This window comes from Hibiscus syriacus, unplaced genomic scaffold (genome assembly GCF_006381635.1).
Source record: "Hibiscus syriacus cultivar Baekdansim isolate YM2019G1 unplaced genomic scaffold, ASM638163v2 tig00110548_pilon, whole genome shotgun sequence".
In the NCBI taxonomy this organism is placed as follows: domain Eukaryota; kingdom Viridiplantae; phylum Streptophyta; class Magnoliopsida; order Malvales; family Malvaceae; genus Hibiscus; species Hibiscus syriacus.
In genome coordinates, this window is record NW_024062775.1 from 68,774 (window position 1) to 95,460 (window position 26,687).

Here is a 26,687-nt window from a genome sequence, read left to right on the forward strand (position 1 = left end):
AAAAATCACCACCAAATAATTTTTATAGAATTTCTGGTGAATTTTCAAACTCACTGTCAGATTCGAAAATCAAAAATGTTTTCATTAATTTGCATCCTTAGGTTCTTCATCAATTCTTACAACACTTCTAATATCAAGAATCAATCTTTAATCATAAAAATCAAACTTCCCTTTCATAAAGATCTTACCAACATGAGCATGAAACATGAAGATTTTTATACTAAATGAAAGAGAATTTCATGTAGGTTATTTTATCCTTAACAACCTAACTTAAAATTTTAGTAAAAATGGACTAAAAATTAAAAACAAAGCTTCTCACCTTGGCTATGGGTTTCAGTACCTTGCTGGAGAAAAGAGAGTTTCACAAGAATTCTCCAAACATATCTCCAATTAGCTTTAAAAACTATGCATTGATATTTTTTTTATTCCTTTTGTGTCAAATACCAAAATTACCCTTAATAAATCTTGAAAATTACCAAATTCCATTGTATTATCTTCCATTAAAATATTCCTTGGTCAAAGATGAATCACTTGGCCTTTGACTTTCGAATTTGGCCATGAAATTTTCAAAAATTGCATTTTAGTCACTAAAATTCCATTGTTTGGTCAAATATGAAAAATTGCACTGTTCTGAGCCAATTTTCTAAGATATGAAATATGAAAAATAATATTTCAACCATTTTCTAACATCCTTCAAATTTTTGTAAAATTTTGGTTCGATCTGATTATCTGATTTCAATACTGAACTTTACCGCTTTATAGCTTTTAACACAAATCTCGTACCAAAAATCTGATTCCCACTAAAATCTCTATTTTAATCCAAACTGTTCATTTATAGGCTAAAAAATATAACTTTTAAAAATTAAAATTTTAGGTCTTAAACTTTTTAAAGTTTATACTTTAGCCACTAAACTTTCAAAACTTACATTTTAGTCACTGGTCAAAATTTGGGGTATTACAATTCCTCCCCCTTAAAGAAAATCCATCCTCGAATTTTCTATACGTATATATATGCTTTAAATAGATGAGGAAATTTTTTTTTCCTTCATATCTTCTCGTTCTCAAGTTGCTTCCTCAACTTTATGGTTCTGCTAAAGAACTTTTATCAGTGGTATCGTCTTATTTCTTAGTTCTTTGACTCCATGTGCTAGAATCTTTACTGGCTCCTCTTCATATGATAAATCCGACTGAATCTCAATTTCCTCCGGTGTAATTACATGTGAAGGATATGATCGATACTTTCGAAGCATCGATACATGAAATACATTATGAATCTTATCCATCTATGGAGGTAACGCCAACTGATAAGCTACTGGTCCAACTCTCTTTACAATCTCATTTGGTCCAATAAATCTTGGACTCAATTTTCATTTTCTTCCAAATCTCATAACCTTTTTCCAATGTGACTTTAAGAAATACCTTATCACCTACTTGATATTCAATCTCTTTTCTTTTTAAATCAGCATAAGATTTATGTATATCGGCTGCTATCTTGAGATTATCTTGGATTACCTTTACTTTTTCTTCTACCTCCTTAATTAGATCTGAACCAATTACATCTCGATCTTTTAATTCATACTAATTTAGTGGCGTTCGACATTTTCTTCCATATAATGCTTCAAAAGGAGCCATTTTGATACTTGATTGATAACTGTTGTTATAAGCGAATTCTGCTAAAGGAAAATACTTTTCCCATGATCCTTTGAAATCAATAACACACCCTTAGCATATCTTCAAGTATCTGAATAGTTCGCTCAGACTACCCATCTGTCTGAGGATGATAAGTTGTGCTAAAACTTAATCGAGTTCCCAATGCCTCATGCAAAGACTTCCAAAATCTCAAAGTGAATCTCGGATCTCTATCTGAAACTATCGAAATGGGTACTCCATGAAGTCGTACTATTTCTCTGATATATAACTCAACATACTTGTTCATAGAATAATCTTATCGAACTGGGATAAAGTGTGATGTCTTTGTCAATCTATCCACTATCACCCATATTTAATCTTTCTTATTAGGTGTCAAAGGTAAATCTGTTAAAAAATCCATGGTTACTTGTTCCCATTTCCACTGAGGAATGGAGATAGGTTGCAACAACCCCGAAGGCACTTGGTGTTCTATTTTTACATGCTGACAAGTTAGACATTTAGAAATAAACTCAATGATAGCTCTTTTCATACCTGTCCACCAATACTGACTCTTTAAATCTTGATACATTTTATTTTCTCCTGGATGCATAGTCAAAGGACTATAATCAGCTTCAGAAAAGAATATATTTCTTCAATTTTTCATCATATGGTATGCAAATTCGATTGCGATAATACAAACATCCATCATACTTAATTTCAAAATCCGTCATTTCTCCCTTGTTTGCTTGCTCCATTATATCTAGACACTTCTTATCTTTATTCTGAAGATCCTTGATTCGATCTACTAGGGCATGTCTCAATCTCAATTCTGCAACCAATACATCATTTTCGTCTATTGATAGTCGTGCATCTAACGCTCTCATAGCAGCAAAGGTTTTTCGACTAAGTGCGTCAACTACCACATTAGCCTTCCCAGGTTGATAATCAATAATCACATCATAGTCTTTGAGAAGTTCAATCCATCTCCTTTGCCTTAGATTTAACTCTTTCTGAGTGAGCAAATATTTTAAACTCTTATGATCTATATAAATGTAGCATCGCTCGCTATATAAATTGTGGCGCTATATCTTCAAAGCAAACACTACATCTGCTAGCTCCAAATCATGTGTCGGATAATTCCGTTCGTTGAAGCATAGGCTGCCACTTTACCTTCTTGCATTAGAACACATCCCAAACCATTATGGGACACATCATTGTAGATTACATAATCTTTTCCTGACTCTGGTTGCACTAACACCGGGGCCTCTGTCAAAATCTTTTTAAGCATATGAAATATTTCTTGACACTTTTCAGTCTAGACAAATGGTACACCTTTCGAAGTAACTTGGTAAGTGGAGATGCAATTATTGAAAAATTCTTTACAAATCTCCGATAATATCCAGCTAATCCCAAGAAACTTCGAATTTTCAAAACATTTTGGGAGGTTTCCACTCCACTATCGCTTGCACCTTCTTGGGATATACTCTAATTCCTTCTGATGAAATCACGTGTCCCAGAGAGGCGACCTCTGACAGCCAAAATTCACATTTTGATAATTTAGCATATAAATTTTTATCTCGCAACGTATGTAGGACGATATGGAGATATACATCATGCTCCTCCTTAGTCTTAGAATACACAAAAATATCATCAATGAACACAACCACAAATTGATCCAAAAACGACTGAAATACTCGATTCATCAAATCCATAAATGATGCTGGAGCATTGGTCAGTCCAAATGGCATCACAACAAACTCATAATGACCATATTGGGTTCTGAAAGCCGTCTTTGAAATATCTTCCTCCTTTATCTTTAGCTAATGATACCCTGATCGAATATAAATTTTAAAAAATACTAAAACACTTTCAAGTTAATCAAACAGGTTGTCGATCCTTGAGAAAGGGTATTTTTTCTTTATTATCACTTTATTCAGTTTACGATAATCAATACATAATCACATCGATCCATCTTTCTTTTTAACAAAAAGTATCGGTACACCCCACTGAGATTCACTCGGTAGAATAAAACCTCGATCAAATAGCTCCTGTAATTACGCCTTTAATTCTCTGAGTTCCATTGGAGCCATCATGTATGGAGCCATTGAAATAGGTGCAATGCCCGGGAAAATATCAATTTTAAACTCTACTTCTCGATCAGGAGGTAATCCGGGTAATTCATCAGGAAATACATCTGGAAATTCTCAAACTGTTAGAATATCCTCTAATCGAATTTCAGATGTACGAGTATCAATCACATTTGCTAAGAAAGTTGTACAACCTTTTTCAATTATTTTCTTTGTTGTCACTGATGATATTACATTAGATAAAGATCTCGCTTTTTCTCCAATTACTGTTATCTCATTACCCTCCACATCCTTTATAATAATCGCTTCATGTGACAATCAATTCCAACCATAATGCCGAGATAACCAATCCATGCCTAATATAATCTCAAACTCGTCAAATGGTAACTCCAAAAGATTCATCGGGAATATGACCCCTTGAATCTTTATCGGACAATTTTTGTTAATCCTTGAAACACTAGCACTATGACCTAATTGATTTACAGCTATCATATTGCTATTGATGGGTTCTAACAGGATTTTTTATTTTTAACTAATTTCGAACTAACATAGGAATGCGTAGAACCTGGATCAATCAAAACAAATACAAACTCATCATAAAGATAGAAAATACCATTTTCAGATTTATTTTGGTACCTATAGCCGAATACCTCAACCTTTTTAGACTGAAATGAAGATGACGCTCCTGATGTTTTAACTTGCCATCTCTGCTATATAATATAACTCATTTTGCGCCATTTCCAAATCTTTTTATTTTATCCACTTCCTGAAAAAGATGTTAAGTTCGCAGCCAACAGAAGTTCCCTGAGTCTGGGACGAAGACCTCAAATAAATTTCTGACATATATCTCTTTCAGTGAGAATTATCTCCGAGGTAAATCGAGCAAGTTTATTAAACTCACATTTATACTTGTATACAGATTTACAAACTGAATCAAACTAAAGAAATCATGCTTCATATGTGTAATAAACAACTCACTGATATATTTTTTCTAAAATATTTCTAGGAAAAACCACCAAGTGATTTGATCTAGAGGAACATGTGTCATCATGTTCGTCCACCATATATGAACTAGTCTTCATAACAGTGAAATTACTCCATTCAATCTTTCATCATCAGAATAGTGAAGACTATCCAACATTATTTTCACATAATTTAACCATATATCTACCACTAATGGGCCTGAGTTTGCTTCGCCTTTAAATTCAACAACTCTTAAACTTTTTAATTCTTTCGAAACCAATATTCTCAGAACTGAACGAAGAGGTGGAGGCATAGGAAATGAATGTGTTGCAGCTAACTGATATCGAGCCATGATAGCCCCTAGAACTTGTAAAACATTCCATGATCTGGAGCCGACACTCTCTGATGTGTCTGTGCTCCCTATCGTTGAGGTACATACTACCTCGTTACTATTCCCTCTTGTTTGGTGGATTTTCTTATGCCTTCCGAACCCAACATATAAATAACCAAATTTACGTTAGTAAGGAAAACTCATAAATAAATATCATACCATACCATATCAGTAATGTCGACATCCTAGTGGCATGTATATATTTCTGATATAACATAGGCTTGGTTTAGGCCAAGAATCAGCTAAACCTGTAGCCCTAATACCAATAAATATAACACCCTTAACCCGTATATGTCTCGATATATGAGTCAAAGATGTCACATCAACTTAAAAATATTTACTGAACTGAAATTGCCTAAAAATTTGTTTCATTTAAAAACACTCTTATTCTAACTTTAAAAATCTATTTTAAAGTATATCTCAACTTATAAGTTATTTCTTTGTTACAGGAAAATAAAATCATTTGTTGATAAGTAATTTTACTAAATCATGTTTTTCGTAAAATCTTTTAAAAACATAATAATGTAATAAATTCTTGTCATGCATAGATACCGATAAAACTAAACTAAGTAAAATAAACTAAAATAGTTCTAGTTTATTATTACATATTATTAAAAATAAATACGATAAATAGAAATCACTGACATAATTATACATGCTACTACTAATCAAAAGAAACATCATAGATGTCTTACTGATACTGGTATTATAGGTGATCTGCAGATGATACTTGGAAGGCTCCTCATAAAACGTATGTATCTCAATCAGACCCTACGCATAAAAATCAGCACGCGCTAAGTATAACTTAATGAGGCAGTTATAATCTAAGGATAGAAAATTCTGAAAATATCATAAACATAAATAAAATAATTCAACTTAAAACATTAAACTGACAAATCAACTTATCCAAGTTAATTTCTTCACTGAGACCTGAAATTTCGTTTTAAATCATGAACTCATGAAAATTCTGATAAATCATATCTGATAAAATAAGCATATCATGCTTTCTGTCAACTGGAATTCATTGACAACTTGAATATTCATTTTCATAGCCCAATGAATTTATGAGAACATAAGATACGTGAGTAAGGTGTGCACTATGCACAACACGGTGCAAATCATAATTGATATTGAGATATGATGCACTTCAGTGCCATCAAAACCTGAATAAGCACTAACGGTGCTGGACATTGATACACGAATGTACCAAAGCTGATATGATAACATTGATACACGAATGTACCAAAGCTGATATGATAACATTGATACACGAATATACCAAAGCTGATATGATAACATTGATACACGAATGTATCAAAGCTGATAATACTCAACTAATGGCATGCCAAGTGTACCAACAGTTCTCACTATAACACACAATGGGCTTATGTATCATAACAAATCCATCATAAAAATATCATGCTTAGGTAGTTCATACCCTAAATCATTCATAAAACTGATATAGAATATTATAAAAATATTCTTTATAAACTTTATAAATTATGATGTAAATTGGAATGAGGTTGACTTATCGCAAGTCGTCCTCGATCAAAATAATTAAATAAATAATTGCACTCTCTTTTGCCTCACTACAAACCTTGTATATAATAATCCTAGTCACGAGCTTTGTCCTTTCCTTTCGAATCGTTTGGATTACTAGATTTAACGTAGTCTGACAATACCAAATTATAACACAAAAATTGTTCGAACTACATATTAATATCGTACTAATATAAGCTCATTTTAACATTTGAAAATCTATAAAATAAAATCGATAACTAAATCGATATCAACCAAACTCATAACTCCATTATAACTTCAAACTTATCGAAACAATTATGCAATTCCAGAAATAATTATTTCAACATGATTCTTCAACTTTTACCAATTATAAAAATCAAACCATATATTTTAAATTCTTTATAGAATTCAACTCAACTTTTCCTTTAATTCATAATGGTCATTCACCATTATGATAATTTTACATTAATTACTAAAATTCCAGCACTTGAATAAAATACCCAAATCAATTCTTCAATATTCAAAACATTATAAATTTCAACTCAAACTTTCCTAAACTTTCAATTTTCAACACTCAACTTTATAAATTTGTAATTCAACCTCAACTCAATATTTAATTCAAAATTCAGCATACTAATAAATTTTCCAGCATTTGATAATTTACTCAAATAATACTTCTTCATTTAAGAACTTGCAAACAAGTCCCCAAAGTTTTGGAACCTTTCGAATTCCACCATCTAACCATTAAAATGAATTTTTTTAGAATTCTTCTCAACATTTCCAATTTATTCAAAATGTTCTCTTGCCATTTAACTTCAATTCCAAGAATCCATAAATATACTCGATATTTAAACATTACTCTTCATCTTCTAATTCATTTCAACTTAAATTCTAAAATTTCCATATTCAGATAATTTGTACTACCTTTAAAGAATCAGTTTTTTGTATTGATATACACACTGGAATTTAATTCCATTTGTTCCTTTGAAAACTAGATTTGAATTCGAATCTATCCATATAAATAAATCCATCTAATTCATTCTTTACAATTTATGGTGAATTTTCAAAGTTGACCGACAAAATCTGTTTTGTGCAGAATCTGCTGCTCGTTTTTCTGACCTTTCCTCGGTTAAAAATTCATATATTTTTGTATACACCTTGAAATTGTTCCCCGTTTATTTTAAACAAAACTATATTGATATAAGAACACAATATATAAAAATCACCTCCAAATAAAGTTTATATAATTTCTGGTGAATTTACAAACTCACAGCCAGATTCGAAAATCTAAATTGTTTTCATTAATTTGCATCCTTAGGTTCTTCATCAATTCTTACAACATTTCTAATATCAAGAATGAATCTTTAATCATAAAAATCACACTTCCCCTTCATCAATATCTTACCAACTTGAGCATGAAACATGCAGATTTCTATACTAAATGAAAGAGAGTTTCTTGTAGGTTATTTTATCCTTAATAACCTAACTTAAAATTCTAGTAAAAATTGACCAAAAATTAAAAACAAAACTTCTCACCTTGGCTATGGGTTTCAGCAGCTTGCTAGAGAAAAGAAAAGAGTTTCACGAGAATTTTCCAAACATATCTCCAATTATTAGCTTTTAAAACTATTCATTGATATTTTTTTATTCCTTTTAAGCCAAATACCAAAATTACCCTTAATAAATCTTGAAAATTACCAAATGTCATTGTATTATCTTCCATTAAAATATTACTTGGTCAAATATGAATCAACTTAGCTTTGACTTTCGAAGTTGGCCATGTAATTTTCAAAAATTGCATTTTAGTCACTAAAATTCCATTGTTTGGTTAAATATAAAAAGTTTCACTGTTCTGAGCCAATTTTCTCTGATATGCAATATGAAAATAATATTTGAACCATTTTATAACATCCTTCAAATTTTCGTAAAATTTCGGTTCGATCCGATTATCTTATTTCAATACCGAACTTTACCGCTTTATAGCTTTTAACACAAATCCCGTACCAAAAATATGATTCTCACTAAAATCTATGTTTTAATCCAAACTGTTCATTTACATGCTAAAAATATATTACTTTTAAAAATTAAAATTCAGGGTCCTAAACTTTTTAAATTTTATACTTTAGCCACTAAACTTTCAAAACTTACATTTTAGTCACTGGTTAAAATTTAGGGTATTACAAACTCTTTACATCCTACTTGAGACTTTAGTCAACACAATAATTCTTCTAAATTATTCGCTCGAAATAATTTTGTGAACTACAAACTTTATAGTAAGTTAGTGATTAATATAAATTTATATTATAATTTAACCATATAATACAAATCATAATTAGATTAAACCATATGATAACCAATAAATTAATATTTACTTTTAACCAATCATTTTACATATAGTATCAAGTTTTTAGGACAACAAACGTAAAAAACACATACAATATTTATTTGTTTCAATAGATTTATATGAATTACATTAATTATATACAATTATCACAAAACTCCCAACAATAATAATGTATGAGCACCCAAGATGTCACGGATGTGAGCGTTTAATATAAAAAAATTAAGAGTTATCTTTAAACATATATTACTCGTATTTACTCTATATTAATAAAAAAAATTGTCCAAGTGAACAGTTAAGAGATGCAAAATGCAAAGAGTGTGTTTCCAGCTGTGTTGTTGGGGTTGAGGGTTCCAAAACCAACCCTATATCCATGGCCAACGAAAACACACCCATCGCTAACTGACATCCCACCAAAAACAGTTGCTCCCGTGTTATACGACCACAGAATTTCCCCAGTCTTACCATCCATTGCATAAATTGGTCCTTCTTTATACGTCGAACCACCAAACAGGACCTCATTAGCCACCGTCACAGGCCCACTGATAGTGCCATTGCTAGGGTCGCCTGTCGACCAAAGGATCCGACCGTTGTTAGAATCCACCGCCACCCATCCGCCGGCAGTGGCGTTCCTTGTAGATGGTTTCAGAGTGAAGTTTTTACGATCGGAGTTAGCTATGTTTGTGTTAACTGTTAGCATAATGAGTTAGTGAGCATCAATGATCATGCTCTAACATTGCTCGAGCTCTAGGGTATGCTGCATGGTGTGCATGGAGAAGATTAAAGAAGCTTGTAGTTAAGTTCATCATAGTTGATGGTGTATGCTGGGTTGCAGACAATCAGAACCATAGGTTGTTAGGCTGTTGTTACACGGTTATATTTGTCAAAGTCTGTTAGGAAGTTTGCTTCTTGGTTCAGCAACCAAGTGCTATATAAACCATGTAATTCTTCACTGGTTTGTCAATGAAAATGCAGTAATTGTTTTGACATAATGGCACCTTTCTCACATGGTATCATTCGTCGATGATCCTGCGGCCATCTTTATTCCGCTTGCATTTGTTGTTATTTTCTTTCTAAACACTAATCAGTCACTGAATTCTCAACCACTGTCCGTCGCTATCCACTGTACCCGATCTCAGAGTTGATTTTGTTACGAGAAATCACTGGCTTGATTGATTAATCTGATGCCTCAACGCCATGTTTTCTTCATTTCAATTCAACAATGGTCAATTCATATGTTGTATGCTATCTTGAACTCATTCCCTTCTTAATGGATGCATGCAAACTTCATTGGGCTGTCATATTTCTTCAACTGATGTTCACTGGTCTCGGTTTACACCAAATGAGTCTAAGTTTACACTGTTCCTCATCATCTACTGTGTATGGACCTGAGTTTACTAATGAGGTTTGGTATACTGTTTTCAATTTACTGAAGGTTCTCAATCTTGTTTGCTCCGCTTGTGGCAAACCATGCCGATCCAAAACAGAAAGCGATTTGTATACAAAACGAACAGGGCATACCGAGTTTGTAGATAAGATTTTGGAGGTAGCAAAACCAATCAGTTTAGAGGTCCCAAAGGTAGCAATGGACTCAGAAGAGGCTGTTGTGTATGTAGCACCAGCCATCTGAAGAGATGGTTGTGCCAGAGGCTGAAAAAAAAAACTGCTTGAAGAACTGGAAGCGATGAGTTTCCTACCGCACAAGCAATACGTACTCTCCACTTTTCTGGTAACACAAGTCTTAAGGCTGCCATGAACTGGGTAGTTAAGCATGAAGCTGATCCAAACATAGATGAGATACCCAAGGTATCTGCCAATAAAATGTTGAGGCACCTAAACTTTCTCTTACATCGAAAGAGTTGAAGGTCAAAGCACAAGAGCTAAGACAGCGGGCTCGGAAAAAGAAAGAAATGAAGGTGAATAAGAAGAACAAAAGAAAGCATCGCACTTCGATTCAAATAGAACGGAAGGAGGCATCGGCACTTCCGATTCAAATTGAATGAAGTAGGCATCGGCACTTCCGATTCAAATCGAACGGAAGGAAGCATCGGCACTTCCGATTCTAATCGAACGGAAAGATGTCGCACTTTCGTTCGGGTGTTTATCTTTCATCAAGAAGGTTGAATGTTAAAAATTAGTTGTAATTAATTTTTAGAGCTTGTTGTATAGTGTGTTCAAGGTCAGAAGAACAAAAGAAGAAGAAGTAGAGGGAATGTTAGCATAATGAGTTAGTGAGCATCAATGATCATGCTCTAACATTGCTCGAGCTCTAGGGTATGCTGCATGGTGTGCATGGAGAAGATTAAAGAAGCTTGTAGTTAAGTTCATAGTTGATGGTGTATGCTGGGTTGCAGACAATCAGAACCATAGGTTGTTAGGCTGTTGTTACACGGTTATATTTGTCAAAGTCTGTTAGGAAGTTTGCTTCTTGGTTCAGCAACCAAGTGCTATATAAACCATGTAATTCTTCACTGGTTTGTCAATGAAAATGCAGTAATTGTTTTGACATAATGGCACCTTTCTCACATTAACCCTCTTTTCATCTGTGGCGGCACCCCATGTTCCGCCTCCGGCGACACCACCGGGTCCGGCTTCCTGCACAATGGCTAATTTAATCATGAATTTTTGTACCAAGTTAACTTGGGGTCAGATACCTTACCGTAAACCATATAGCCATCATCACGATCCAAAGCCATGCAAACCCACTTTTTTGGACTGCAACGACGATGTCTTTCTCAGTTCCATTCACGTCTATGGTTAACATCATCGGTGCTTCGCCGAAATCAGCATCGGGGTTTGGTCCCGGAGGACAATCAGGAACTGAAAGATTACTACAGGCAAAAAACCAAACATCATAGCCCCCAAGCTGATGAAACCACTTGATGTTTCCAGTGTCCATATCAAGGGCCACGAATGATTCTGAGTGATTATCAGACTCGATGCATTCATCCGAATGCGTTGGAGGAACTTGGGTTTGATTGTTTTGTCTCTCTTGGCAATCGGATATGTTTTGGGGAAACGAGTAGAGGTTCCCGGTGGCAATGTAGACGAGCTCTCTTGGTGTCGATGGCGGGCTGCTGCCCCAAATGGCAGCCCCGGCGTACTCGCCTCGGTTGCCAAAGTTGTCGGGTAACATGAAGGTTTGCCACATGATTTTTCCGGTTTTTGCGTCGAGTTTGACGAAGCTTCCTCGAAAGGTGCAGCATTTGTCAAGGCTAAACACTTCTTCTAGTGAAGATGTGACAACGTAGAAATTCCTGAGTTTAAATCAAATGAACGAGACATTAATACTATTTTATTACAAATGCATATACGTTGACATTGTTGGTTTGATCTCAAACTTTGAGAATGCATTTGTTATCTAAGGTTGCAAGAGTCAAATTATTAATCTTTCTGAACTAAAAATGTATATTGTTCGACTCAATCTAAATTATTGTTTTAATAATAAGAATAATAACTTTGCAATGATTTAGTATGTTGTTCGACTCAATCTAAATTATTTAAATTATAGTTTTTTTTTAACTTAGGTGAGCTTAGATATGGTCCAAGTTTTCAAAGGATTATGAGGTTAGCCAAACTAAATAATATACAGCCTTACATTGACTTTGGATTGTTATTAACACATTCATCGAATCTGCTGGTCTCATTAATATTTCTATTGTTTATACCTTAAAAGTCAGAAATGAAACAAATTATACCTAATGCAAATCTGTTGAAAAGTGTATATGTTGCAGGCCAAGTAAATAATAAATAATTATGAATCTTTCAAGAAAGTAAAATCTGAATTTCCTTGTTTAAATAATAATAAAACATAGAACTATATTATATTCTATGCTGATATATCATGTTTCTATTAAATGTCAATGTCAGGGATTTGATGATTCATATGCCGACTTTTTTCCTTTTAAAGAAGCCTATGTATTTTTAATTATTCACCTCTTATAGTGTCATGTTTAGCATTACCGAATCCAAAAACAAGGTTTTTTTTTCTTGGAATTTGAATGGAAAAAGTTATATAAAGAATAAAGTGGCTAACCCATTGTAGTAAGTTCCAGACATGGTGATGCAACCAGCCGGGTTTCCATCAAGCAAGGTTGACCAAACAAGCTCCCCACTGGATCGCTTCACTGCAACAATAGAAGCGGGTCCACAGATCCCAACGATGACCAAATCATCCGCAATGGCGGGCGTTGTTCTTGAAATTATCACACTAATATTGGATATAAGTCCACCCGAATTAAAGCCAGTCAACTGCTGCAAATTCTGTTTCCAAATAAGAGATCCATCGGATTCGTTCACGGCGTAGAGATATCCATCCCAACTAGGCTGTAAAAAGCTGATCCCACCTGCAAAACTGACCGAAATTAACTCGAATCAAAACTATTTTTAACCTACGCTGTAGCGATCCGAAACCAACTCAAGTCGAAACCGATGTTTACCTGAATCCGAGTTGGACCTGGAAATTGTAAATCTGAACCCGACCTGCACCCGACTTGAACCCGAATTGAACATAAAAAATGATACCCGAACCCGACCTACATCCGACTGATATGAACCAGAACCCGAGATTGACCTGGTAAATACTGGTTTACCCGATGTTTTCAACCTGACCTTTTTTAACCTGACCTAAAATTATTTGACTTGTTATGACCTGATCTAATATTTAGTGACTTGACATTTACTGACTTATATCATGGACGAAATATAAGATTTTAATAAAATTATGAGTTTTTGAATTTATGATATAATTAAAAAATTAATATGATTAATTTTTAAATGTTATAATAAAATTTATTCTGATAATTACATTAAAAATATATATTATATAAAATTATTTAATAAAATTATTTAATGCAAATTATATAAAACATTATTAATAATATTATTGCATTGAACAATGATTAAAGTAAATTAATATGTTTAATTTATGTAAAGAAAAAATAATAATAATGTAGTATTTATTATGTATTTATATTGACGTATTACATGATTAATACAAATAATTTTGGCATTGAAATGATAATTAATTTGATAATAATTGAATATTGGTATTGAACGTGATTAATTCTCTAAAATATGGAGAGAGAGAAACTATACAGTTTAATTTTTGTAAAGAAAATTATCTAACAATTATAACATATAAAACATAATATAAAAGATAAATGTAAGTATTTAGTATGTCAAATCCAAGTCACGTAATTAAGAGTAGAAGATTAATTATATTAAATGAAAGTAAAGAAGATTAAGTTTTAGTATAATAGTGGGACTAATCAGAATTAGACCCTTGTTCTATTTTTAATGATGATTATCCCGGTCTACAAGGCTGTGGATGGAGAAGGGAAAACCGAAAAGTTTTTAAAATTCAAAATGGCTGAGATGGAGGAATGAAAATAATTCAAATTAGGAGCGGATGGCGCCATTACTTTATATACTTTATAAACAACTGCCAAGTGGCAACTGCATCTGCATGTTACCCATTATCTTTCACTCAATTCTTAAAACTAAGCTTTTAGTATTAAATATTAATTTTATCTATTTAAATTTTAATTTTTTTAAATAATATCAAGGGTTTATTTATTTAAAATTGATTTTAAAAAATTAATTCTGTAAAATAAATTATATTCTTGAAAAATATTTTCTAGAATTCATTTTACGATATTAGATAATGTTACATAATTCATTTTTACTTGTCGGTAATTACTAACTAATATTTAGGTTAATGTTACCTATAATTTATGTAAACTATTATTTATATAAACTATATGAATTTCATTATGTCTATACATATATCGTTTAGGGTTTAAGGTTTAGGGTTTTTATAAATTATATACTTTATACTTATATAATTATGCATAGGTTCCTATAAACTATAAGTAATTTACTTTATATAGTTATATATATAATATATATAATATATATATATATATATATATATATATTTATGTATTATGTTATATATAGTTTATTATATACTATATAGTTTATTCATACATGTACTATAAGTTACATATATAATTTACATGTACATATACTATAGGTTAATAATTAACTATTGTTTATAGACTATAAGTTAATGTTACATATATATTTATATGAACTATTGTTTATATAAACTATATTGAATTATCAATTGGTCTATACATATATAGTTTATAGTTTAGGGTTTAGATTTAGGGTTCATGATCTAGGGTTTAGGTTTTATAGTTTATGATTTAGGGTTTTTATAAACTATATACTTATTATTTATATAGTTTTGTATAGTGTTTCTATAAACTATATATATCTATAGATTATTTATATCAGTTATACATACATATATATACTATATTAATATAATTTATAATTTATAAACTATATATATGTATATATATATATATATTATTAATATATTATAGTTTATCATTATACTTTTTATAGTTATACATATTAGTTTATACATTTATATATATAGTTAATATAAACATAATTAATATATATAGCTTATATAATTATTAGTTTATAATATAAATATAGTTTATTATTTTATATAAAATATATATAGTTATATATAAACTTATATTATATATATATATTAATTTTTAATTTTTTAATGAATTCAATTTACTATATTTTCATTATTTCTTCACATTTTGCATTTATTTGATTTAATCCTTTTGTTTTTAATTTATTTCAATTTTAAGTCTTTCACTTTTATATGTATCAATTTAGTCTTTAAATTAATTAGCATCTTCATTTGGCCCATAGTTAGTTGTTATTTATATTTTTGTAAGTGGCCCATAACTTTTAAATGGGATAATTTAGTCATTTTATATTAATTTAAACATCACATTTTAAATTTATTTCGATTTGGTCCCTTACCTATGTGTGTTGTTTAATTTATATTTAAAATTTTATTTGTAATTTTACATTTCTTCAATTTTGTCCTTAAATTTATATTTTTACAAAATTGATATGAATATTTTTTTGTAATTTACTTGAAACCATATACAATTACAGCTTGCAATTCAACAATCAGGAAAGATGACAAAATATTAATCCAAAAATAAAAACGACCCGACCTGAACTTAATCCGTATCCGGTAAACATCCGACCTGAATTTATCTGTCAATGATGTGACCCGATCTAAACGAGATCCAATGAAGTCCACCTGAACCTGAATTAACCTGATCTTTATCTGCTTCGGACCTGAACTGTTTTGACCTGAACTGACATCAATCCGAACTGAAAATGACCTAATCTGGATCTGGTGTCAAATCAACCTGAAAATGACCCGGACTGATTTGACTTGTACCCTACCTGCCAAGATCCGATCGAATCCTGTCCGATTACCTGATTTTACAGCCTTAATCCCAACTTGGGAAATAAACTGCTCCGTCGAAAACCGACGGTGTCGCGTGATGTCCCTTCCGGCATTGAATTTCCATTTCAATCTCAGATTCGAAACTGTTTCGGGGCTTATCTTGCTTCCTCGTCGGATATCTCCTGTTCAGTATCTCCACCATGGCTTAACCAACCCTACGTAAATGGATAACATAATACCAACATATATGCATCGTTTTATATATTATATGTGCATGTAAAAGAGGAGGTTTTCAAACTTACATTTGAATCTGCAGAAACCAGCAAAGAAAGTAGGCACAGTAAGAGATCCAACTCCATGACTTGAATTATATGTTGCTTTATTCTGAATTTTAAACCTGTTATATTATTTGTAGTACAGTAATATGGGAATAGAGGGGATTTAAGCACTGATATTCTGATGTTAGCTATCAAGACTATCATTTATTTACTATTTTTTAAATTGTTTTATTTATTAAAAAAGAAAATCTAACTTTACAATGTTAAAATCTCAACATAAAATCCAACTATATATATGAAGGAAAGTTGACTTGGAAAAATAACAGAAGACAACCATATCATCCAAATTACATTTCATCTTAATGAATTAAAAATTAAGTTGCGTCCATTGATAAATCATCCCTTTATTCTAGTTTCTTCATGTTTAACAATGTCTCCAGTCTTTAATAAAACCTCATGTTATATGTGTAAACAACAAATTACTTTAGAAGAACATATTTTTACCAAGTGATTAAGTTAGCCGACTTACAATTTATCTATATATATATATATATATATATATATATATATATTGACAAATTCTAAATTGAACCATAATTTTTTAGAGGGGAGGAGAAGAAGAATTCTAAAAGAAAGAAAGAGAACATTTCTAACAGGTTTAGAATCCATAACTTAAGAGAATACGACAAAAAAATTAATAGCTCAACTAATTGGCCAAATGTACTTACTTGTTATTTACATATTTTAATCTTCAAAAGAAGTTGTTATAAAATTTATATTAAAATTTAGACGATATCATGATTCAATATTAACATTCTTATTTAAATTCAAATAAAAACCAACGACAATGAAAATTTCATATTAATTTTTTTTAACAGTAACAATATTTATCTTATTGAATCAAATACAGGAATTTAACTCTTAAGTTATCAATGCTTTAGAAACTAACATTTTCATTGAGGAAATATTTTTGATATATATATATAATTTATTTGATGCAATAGTTTATTTAAACACCATGTCGTATAAGTTTTAAAGTATGAGATTTATATTTAGGGTCTTGAACAAGAGAGAATGCATTAAATCAGGGGTGAAATGCATCCCATTATTTGAATAAGTTATTAAATTTAGTTCAATATAAGGGAAGGAGAAAAAATGTATACTCCATTTTGTTAAAAAATAATATTAAAATTTTGGATTTTATTTTTAAATTTCTAGACCTGTTATTAATTTTTTTTAAAATTTAAAATTAAAATAAATAAGATTGTATAAAAAATTTTACTCGGTGTGTGTTACATTTATATTCTATGTATTGAAAGCGAGTGTAATTTTTTAGTAGATAGTTGTTAGTGTAGTACGTGGATTGAATTCCAACCCTACCGTCCATTTGCTAACTGAATTCCACCATAAAATTTCCCCCTCTTAACATCTATTGCAAACGATGGTCCTTCTTCGTATGTAGAATCACTGAATAGGACCCCATAACCACTGCCACAGCCCACTGGCTGCACCGTTGCTAGGGTTGGCTGTTGACCATATGATTTGACCTTTATTAGCATCCGTCGGCGCCGGCAGTGATGTTCCTTGTAGATGATTTCTACTTCTATATTAAGCTAATGCTTTGAATTCACATCATGAATGTGGGCTAATTTTCTATGATTTCATATTAAAAACATTATATTTATCTTTCAAATTATGTCATCTGAAATGATAGGAAATTCAAATTTAGAACAACGGTTATGTTAATAAAAATACCGCTATAGAAAGTTAAAATTCCAACCTTTTTAGTAAGGTCCCTGACAAGGTGGCAACAGATGAAGCAGGGTTGACCAAACAACCTCCCATTGGATTGCTTCACTGCAATAAGAAAAGCGGTCCAATGAAGCGGGCGTTGTTCTTTAACCCTGTGACATTAACATTGAATATAAGTTCCGTCGGATGAACCATGTCATTGATGCAAATAATGACAAGGACCATCCCACTGTAGAGGCATAAAGGGAAAAATAATTAACAGAGCGCAGCGCTTAACGATGCCAATATATTCATTCATACACAAATATAAGGTATGGCCCCAAAGAGCGCCACCAACAAACATAAGGAAGCCCTCATACATAGAACTGTTCAAAAATACCTGCCCATTTGACTTGGTACATTCACCTATCGACCCAAACTTAAAAATTGGATAATTCTTTAAAAAATATTATTTTGTCAGGTTGAGTATCTGACCCGTAATTTTTTTTAAATAATTGAGTCGGATCTGGATCGAATTTTTTATAATCGGATATCCTACTCGATCCAGTAGTTTTAATATATATATATATTATATTAGTTTAAACTATATGTTTATTTAGGTTCTTAATATTTTTACCTTCAAACTAAATTTAAATTCCAAAATTCTTTCTAGGTTTGTCTCATTAACTTTTAACTTAAAAGTTTATGTTTTAATTTTCTTAAAAACTTTTATTAATTTGTTAATATGAGATTCAAAGAAAAAATCATTATCGATTTTAATTTTTAATATCTTCATTTTAGAAATAAACTTTAATATATATATAAACCTTAAATCACTAATTTTATGTAGTATTGTGTATTATGAAATTTTAAAATTTTTTTATGTGATTATTTTTTTTAAAAAAGTATAAGAAGATACTCGTGACGCGATAAGTACTCAGGTTTAAGGGCACCCATTATTGGTACCTAGATTTAATAGTTCGGGTCATGAATATACTACCCGAAGAATCATGTATCTAATACTTCGAGTACCTGAAATACGAATATCCAAATTTGAACTCTCCTACTCATTAGCTATACAAGCTCGAACAATAATGAGGGATCAAACCGGGCAACAGACAACAACTTGGTATCATGATTCCTCAAAAAACCCATGTACTAGTAAGCATTTGGCTTCCTTTCACAGCTCCATTATATTGAACTTGATCGTACCCTTCACAGAAACAGACCTAACCAGTTTCTTTCTAATCCTAGGCAAGCATTGATACTCAATGATGAAATAAATTTTTGAGAATGAAGAATTCAGGCATTAAAGTTTAACTCGAATTTAAAATAATAAAGTTCAATTGAAAAATATTACATAATTTGATTAAGTATAAAATTTTATTAAAGTGTCTTCTTATAAAGTAACTTTTACTTATTTAGTTTCCTTTGTAATTAAGTATACATCCCTATAAATAGATACTAAGAATAAAGATTATATATCAAGTTTTTCTTTCTTCAAAATTCTCTTACATTGTTCTTCATATTGGTGGAATTATTTCCTCTATTCTTGGTTTTTCCTTTTAAGCTTTTTCACGTAAATCTTGATATTTTTTATTCTCTTTTTTTGATCGTGTTTTAGTTGTTTGTCAAATCGTTAGATATTATAACAATTAATATTAGAGTTTTGCAAATACTCTTTTTGTAATGAAATGGCAACAGAATATTGTCAAGTTTTGATCTACAAGTTTCAACAATTTTAGATAATGCAATTGATCTCCTCCGTATCAAATAATTATTCGATTAACTAAAAGAAGATTTTTTGTTGAACAATATAACAGTAGGCAAAATTGTTATTTAAAGCAGAAAATAGTTTAATTCGTGGGTAAGACAAAATTGTTATTGGATTGACTAAAAGATTGAAGTTGAATAGTTAAAGTCCAATTTTCGATGAAATTCGAGTTTAGGGGAGATTTTTATATTGGACCTAAATTATAATTGTGATTAAATTAGATTTTATTGTAATTCTAATGGTTGAAGATTCTTGGTAATTGATTTTATTTAATAAAATAAATATTTTTTAGGCAATAACTCTTATGGAATAAGAATTCTTGTGACCACTTATTTGGTTTTATAGAGATTATGTCTTGATCTTTATGTATCTTATAGCTTTTGAGGTTTATATTATTGAGATAATTTTGTAGGGATGTTGGAAGAGGGTTTTGAGATATACGAGTTTTTGTATCTATACTATGTTTTGGATACATGTGATATCAATATTTGTATGCTTCATGTTTTCTACATTTTTAATAGATTTATTTATCTCATCCGTAGGGATAGAAAAAACAGACTATGTTAAATCTTTTCTCTGTACAAATATTTTTATGTTGATATCTTTAGTTATTTTTATTCTCTCAAATTTTTAACAATATATTTTAGCATGACGCTATCACTTAATCCGAAGTTGATTAGATAAAAAAATCTGGTTTTCATCGAGAATCTCTTGAAAAATGACAAATTATATAATTTACATATATTTTATTTACAGATTAATATATACTACCTAACTTAATCAATAAAAGAAATTATGATCTGCAATAACTCATTAATAAAATTAATTAATTATTTAATGCAAAATTTCTATTTTAATTAAATAAAATTAGAAACCCTAGAATAATCGGACACTAGTAGTTTTAATAAAACCAAAAACCAAAAAAGAGGACACAACCACATCTGTCCACAAAAATGATAAATCCACTCCTCGAATAAGTAGCCAACAACCAAAGCATTGAAACCATAACTTAGAAATTTCTAGAATTTCATCATTAAATCATTGAAAACAGCCTCAGTCAAGACGATAATATTTTAATCAGTCTGAATTCACCGTTTTTATCCCCCAAAAAATATATATATATGGAGTTTATTCTTACCACAAAATGTTTGGAAACAAAGCAGCTAAACCACTCCAATGATAAACTGAGGAATGAAAATATACAGCTGATTATGCAAAACGCAATCCGATTGATTATTTCTAACCGGCTCTCGGATCATCTAAAATATGAACCACACTGTCATGAACCCTAGACTTTTGGTTCTGAGCCACACATTCAGAGATCCACATCAGGTTCCTGATCTCCTGTTCTCTTAATCTCATGTATGCAAAGAAAACCCCATAATGGAACTGCAGGTCATCGTCCAAGAAAAGCAAATCAGAGATACATTGTTTAATAAATGAAGAAAATAGAGAACAAAAGGAAACAAAGTCAAGCATATGTCACCACTGTGCCTTTCCTCGTCTCCTGTTATTAACAAAGATAATTGATGATTGAGAAATTAAGTATTAACCTGTTGCTCAAAAGCTAAGCAAAGCCTTTCACTTCTCCTCGTAAAATGCCTTGTCAATCATCTGGCTCTCTCCATAAGATAATTTAGAGAAAATTGATTGGTAGGGAGGATATTTTTCCATAGCACACGAACCTAGAAAGCAAACAAAGACAGAGATAATATCTCAAAGTAACTTCTTCTAAGCAAGCGTAGCATGTGAAACACCTGGTCAATATCCTCACAGACAGCAAGTTCCTCATGGCCATAGGGAAACTGTTTAACATGAAGTAGCACTTTCAGAGATAACAAACCCAGAGGAATCTATTACCCAAACTAAAGGAGCATAATCAGGCCTGAGAGAAAGAGCTTACAGAAGACCAAAATTCGATAATTTCCTCCGGTCATCACGAGTTAGTTCAGTGCCAATGCTGCAAAAAGTAACCACACCAAATGTTTATTAGAAAATACATAGTAAGAAAGTAGCAATAGTAAATCTAGAAAACTACAAGAAATAATCCCTTCCATATAGTACCTGTTAATGGTAATATTTACAGCCCTTCTGTCAGCCTCAAAGGCAAGGAGGTCAGACATGATCTCCGCTGTCGCACCACCAAGTTTCTGTGCGAAAAAAAAGGAAAAAAAAAAGAAGTTCAAATTAACAGGTAGGGACTGAAACAACTATAATGCCATATGCAGAAGGAAAAGCCAACTTTCTTCTATATTAGAACCTTACTTGGCAAAATTTGTAGAAGTCTTCAAGGTATGCTTTGTAGAGTGTGTTCCTCATAATTTCAATGTTCATGTCATCAAGATCCTTGAGAAAATCAGAGATGAATGAACCCAAAATCAAAGGTTTAAAATTACACCATTACACAAACAACACTCTAGCACAGCTAACAACGTACGGAGAGAGTTACAGACAGGTAGTCAGAGAATTAATATGAAGAAACAATATCAGAAAGGTTGTTAGAACCCTATACAGAGGTAATACACTCAGAGAAGTATGGAGCAAGTGGAGTGTCAACAAGAACCAATCTGTAGAGTTCACGCATGTTCTGAGCAAAGGGTTGCAATGCTGAAGCAGCAAAACAGGAAAGTGAGCATATGTATTATGTGAGGTCAGATAATAAGATGGTCTCTATTTAGGGGTTAGATTACCTGTCAAACATGCCCAAAGGATGGCACTTCTCCAGACTCTTGAAACTCTCTCATGCAAGGTTCCAGTAACAATCAGGACAACATTGTCTATCATGTGACCATATCTAAATGGAACGATCAAAAGATTAGGTTTTCTTAGGCTTTCACTAAATCACAACATTAATCTCTGCATCTCTATGCCATTAACAGACAGCTTTCCAAATATCACTGAGACAACTCAAAAAGCTCAACCAAAGTCCGCTACCTTATAACTTGAGCTTAAAATTGATTAACCAGATCATGGTATGAAGGCCATAACCAATCTTGTAGGGAATATATCAGATCACATTGTTTGCCTCCAATCTAAAGGCTAAATAGTTAACCAAACTGCATTAGCAGAAAAAGGATGTACACAATTCACACCACCATATCAACCACTAGTACTCAGATGGTAGCGAACAAGCTGATCACTGCTAGTTTTAAATTAAAAGATCACGATATGTGAAATAAATAAAAGCCTTGGATATATCTAAGAGAAAGATAATTGAATATCTCTCAAGCAATCAAAGAAGAAACAAAAGGACAAATCTTTACGTACGTGATATACTCTAAGAAGGTGGACAATGGCTCCGTAGCTTGGCATAACATATGCTTATACTCATCAACAAGTTTAAGAGTGCATTTCTCCACAATCGTAGTCGTATGCAAAGGTGAAGGTTCTACAAAGGATCAGAAAGTTTTATAATCAAATTAAAAGGAGATCCAATAATTCAAAAAAGTCATTAAGTAATTTAAAGTAACCCATGAAGTTGTAATTAATATCAATTTCAACTCAATCCAACGAAATCAATGAATTATCTTAGTAGATTTGAAATTGAGAAGTGAAGATCATGAAAGAAATATACCGTTTTGGAGATAAGGACCGTACTCGGTGGCGGAGAGATGCATCTTGATATCATCAAGGGTTTCGCATTGGCAAAGATTGTTGTAATCGGCGGCGGTTAAGAGTCCGCCCTGTGACTCTCACGATGGCTTCCAAGTATCCGCCGTGGATGTTGAATGTCATAGCTTCGAATCCGTACATTTTGGCCCTTTTTAAACTGATTTAAACAATTAAGATCTGAATTTGAGAACTGTGATTAAAAACGAACCCTAAAGCTGCAGATTTGGGGAATTTATTTTCCTTCGGGGGATATGGTGGTAGGGAACGAAGGTATCTGGAATTACAGTTTAGATGAGAATGAGATCCATATCGTTGTTTGTGTTTTTGTGATTCGCAAATACTCCTCCAAATACTTTCTTTTTACATTTCTTATATTAAGCTATTGGATAAAATAGAATGTAAGTCCCTATACTCTTAGTATTTGTAATTTAGTCTATTTATTTTTGTTTTTAACAAATTTAATCTCTATTCTCATATTTAAGCATCAAATTCAATTGTTAACATTGTTAAAATTTATTATTAAATCTCACCAACATTTACAAACATCGAAGTTCTTACTAGAGATTATAGATTAATTTTACTCCTAGTCTATTTACAATCTTTTTTTACACATATGTAGATTCATAAACTGAAGGGAATCCTCTTTCTTGGAATTCGATGCTAACTTTACCAGAGAGTTACCAAATGTGAAGTCACCAATGCCATCATAAAGCAGCCTACTAAACTCATCTTCATCTCCATAATTTCCTGGTTGTTTGTTCTTTGGTTCATCATCTGCACCACTACTATGCTTCCGTCTTCGGATGACACAGTTGTGTTATTTTTCGACGAGTTCTCGGAATACCGAAGATCGAATAGAAGATCAGTGCAGTAGGATGATGATGGGATGTTGAAGAAGAAGAAACCTGTATGTGTTTAATGGGATTTTTCTTTCGAAAACTTCTTGCTTTTCTGGTGATCTTAAGTAATGGTTTGTTGCTAAGAGTGGGTATGAAGCCTTAGATTCGGGTTCCGCCATTGCCATTAATTCATTTGCAGAAACTGGATCACTTGTTCCCGATTTTAACCATCTGAAATATGTGCTCAAATCGAAGTTGGTCACTGCATTTATCCCTCTATATTCAATACTGCAATGTCATAAGCCCGAGCCTCCTCCTCTTGGGCCTGCAGTGTTATAAAGGACCAGTGTGTAAGTGTCGGATATGATATATCATGTTAAGTTTCTAAATTTTTCTGTGTCGGATACGAATACTTGAAAAGAGTCGGAATAACGTATATAGATATACACTTACTGTAAGTGCCAAGGTAGATATTTGTTCCCAAAGACTCTCCCTATTCTTGCTTCCCATCTTCCATGTGATGGTGCCTGCATTATTCATGCAAAGAAATCTTAGAATTTGTGTTTTGTTTAAAAATTTGAAATATTCATCATCTATATTATTCCAACTTTTTATTTTTCCTCGAATATTTTTGTCTCAGAAACTTTTCATGGATAATAACCAGAGATTCTTAACAGAAGTACCTTGCAACTCCCCTATACTTGGATATACCTCTTGAAAACCCACTGCTCTTTCTGAAAGAAATTCAAATTGGCATACATTAATTAGTCTGATATCTGCAGAAATCATTCAAGGGAGTTAGATCACTTCTTACATATTACATTCATCAATGTATCTTCAGACTAATAGAAGGCCCTGAATCTGAGTATAAGCAAGTTCGAGATTCGAATCTCCATTTCGGCAACCGTTTCTCGTATAGGAAAAACTAACAGAAGGTGGTAGTTACCGGGAAATTGGTGACAGTTGATGTCCCCCAATACTTAAGTGCAGCTAAATCATATGCTCTCGCAGAAGCTTCTTCATCATCATAAGCTCCTGAAAATTTAGGAAGAGAAGAACATGTTTCATTTCTCAGTATCATAGAAAGAGATTTTTGTTTTAAAAAAGCAAGACTTGACATTTAACAGTGATCGAGATGCACTCAACAAGATAAACTGCAGGATCCCCAAGAGTCAAATTATCAGCAGGAATCCATGGAGGAACATAGAATCATACAATAAAAATATACGCATCTATGAATCGAAAATGATGATCCCGAAAAAAGGAGAAGGGAAATGAAACAGAGAATGAAAGATTACCTTGTTCCCTTTCTTCTTCTGTGTAACATTCCAAGAAAGCTTATCCCACAAGTGAGCTTCATATCTCCCAGTCCATCTATGCCTGTTCATTTTCACATTGTTAAAAGTTGGCCAAACTCGAAAGAAACCAACGTCACGGTTGCTATCATGGGGTTTGGAATTAGAAAGGTCTGGTTTTGTAGCTTCTGATACCACGGAACCTCGAGCTTCTTTTCACAGTGGTAGCAGCAATGGTTTGTTGATCATTTTGTTGCTGGGGTTGAACCAGGCCTTGATTGCCATCAAATCCAACTGCATCCGATGCCGGACTTCGTTGCCGTCTCTTGACACACCTCAAGTTCTGAACCTCACCTTCAACGACTGAGCTTAACCGGCGTCGACGACTTCCTAGGCATTGTTGTTCGTTAACCATAATCATTTCCATCTCTTGTCACCTTGATATTCTTTCTTCTCTCTTTTGTTTGTTTTCCCTTCAATAACTGCTGGACTCATAGGAAACTAAAGAGTCGAGGCATATATAATGTGGTTACCGAAATTGGAGTTATTATGTTCCGTTATGGTTGTGGACAACTGTTTGTTTAGTACAAAACAAGTGTGTGTCGATGATCTCTATGAACAATGAAGACAAATTTGCAATGTCCCGACGAATTTCAGATGTCCCAAATATATATTCTGAATGACTAAATGCAGTTGCTGATAAAAATAGTGGACTGATTATATGCAGTTGAATAGTTAACAACCATTGAACGATTAAATTATGCTTCGTTTAAGTAATTTTTTCAACTAAAATCAGAGGGAATTTCTTGTACTTTCTCCCAACCAGGAATTAAATAATTTCATATTGTTTAATCACAAGAATTTTATGCTCCTTGATTCCATAGGAAACTCAGTCCATTTAGGCTTCGCTACGGGAACAGACTCGC

The 26,687-nt window shown here is 32.1% G+C and overlaps 3 pseudogenes; all 3 read right to left on the bottom strand.

Moving 5' to 3' along the window:
• Positions 1–9,227: 9,227 nt before the first annotated feature.
• Positions 9,228–16,591, bottom strand: LOC120130958 (annotated as a pseudogene).
• Positions 16,592–21,897: 5,306 nt separating this feature from the next.
• Positions 21,898–23,949, bottom strand: LOC120130470 (annotated as a pseudogene).
• A 283-nt stretch (positions 23,950–24,232) lies between these two features.
• Positions 24,233–26,232, bottom strand: LOC120130959 (annotated as a pseudogene).
• Between the last annotated feature and the right edge of the window lie 455 nt (positions 26,233–26,687).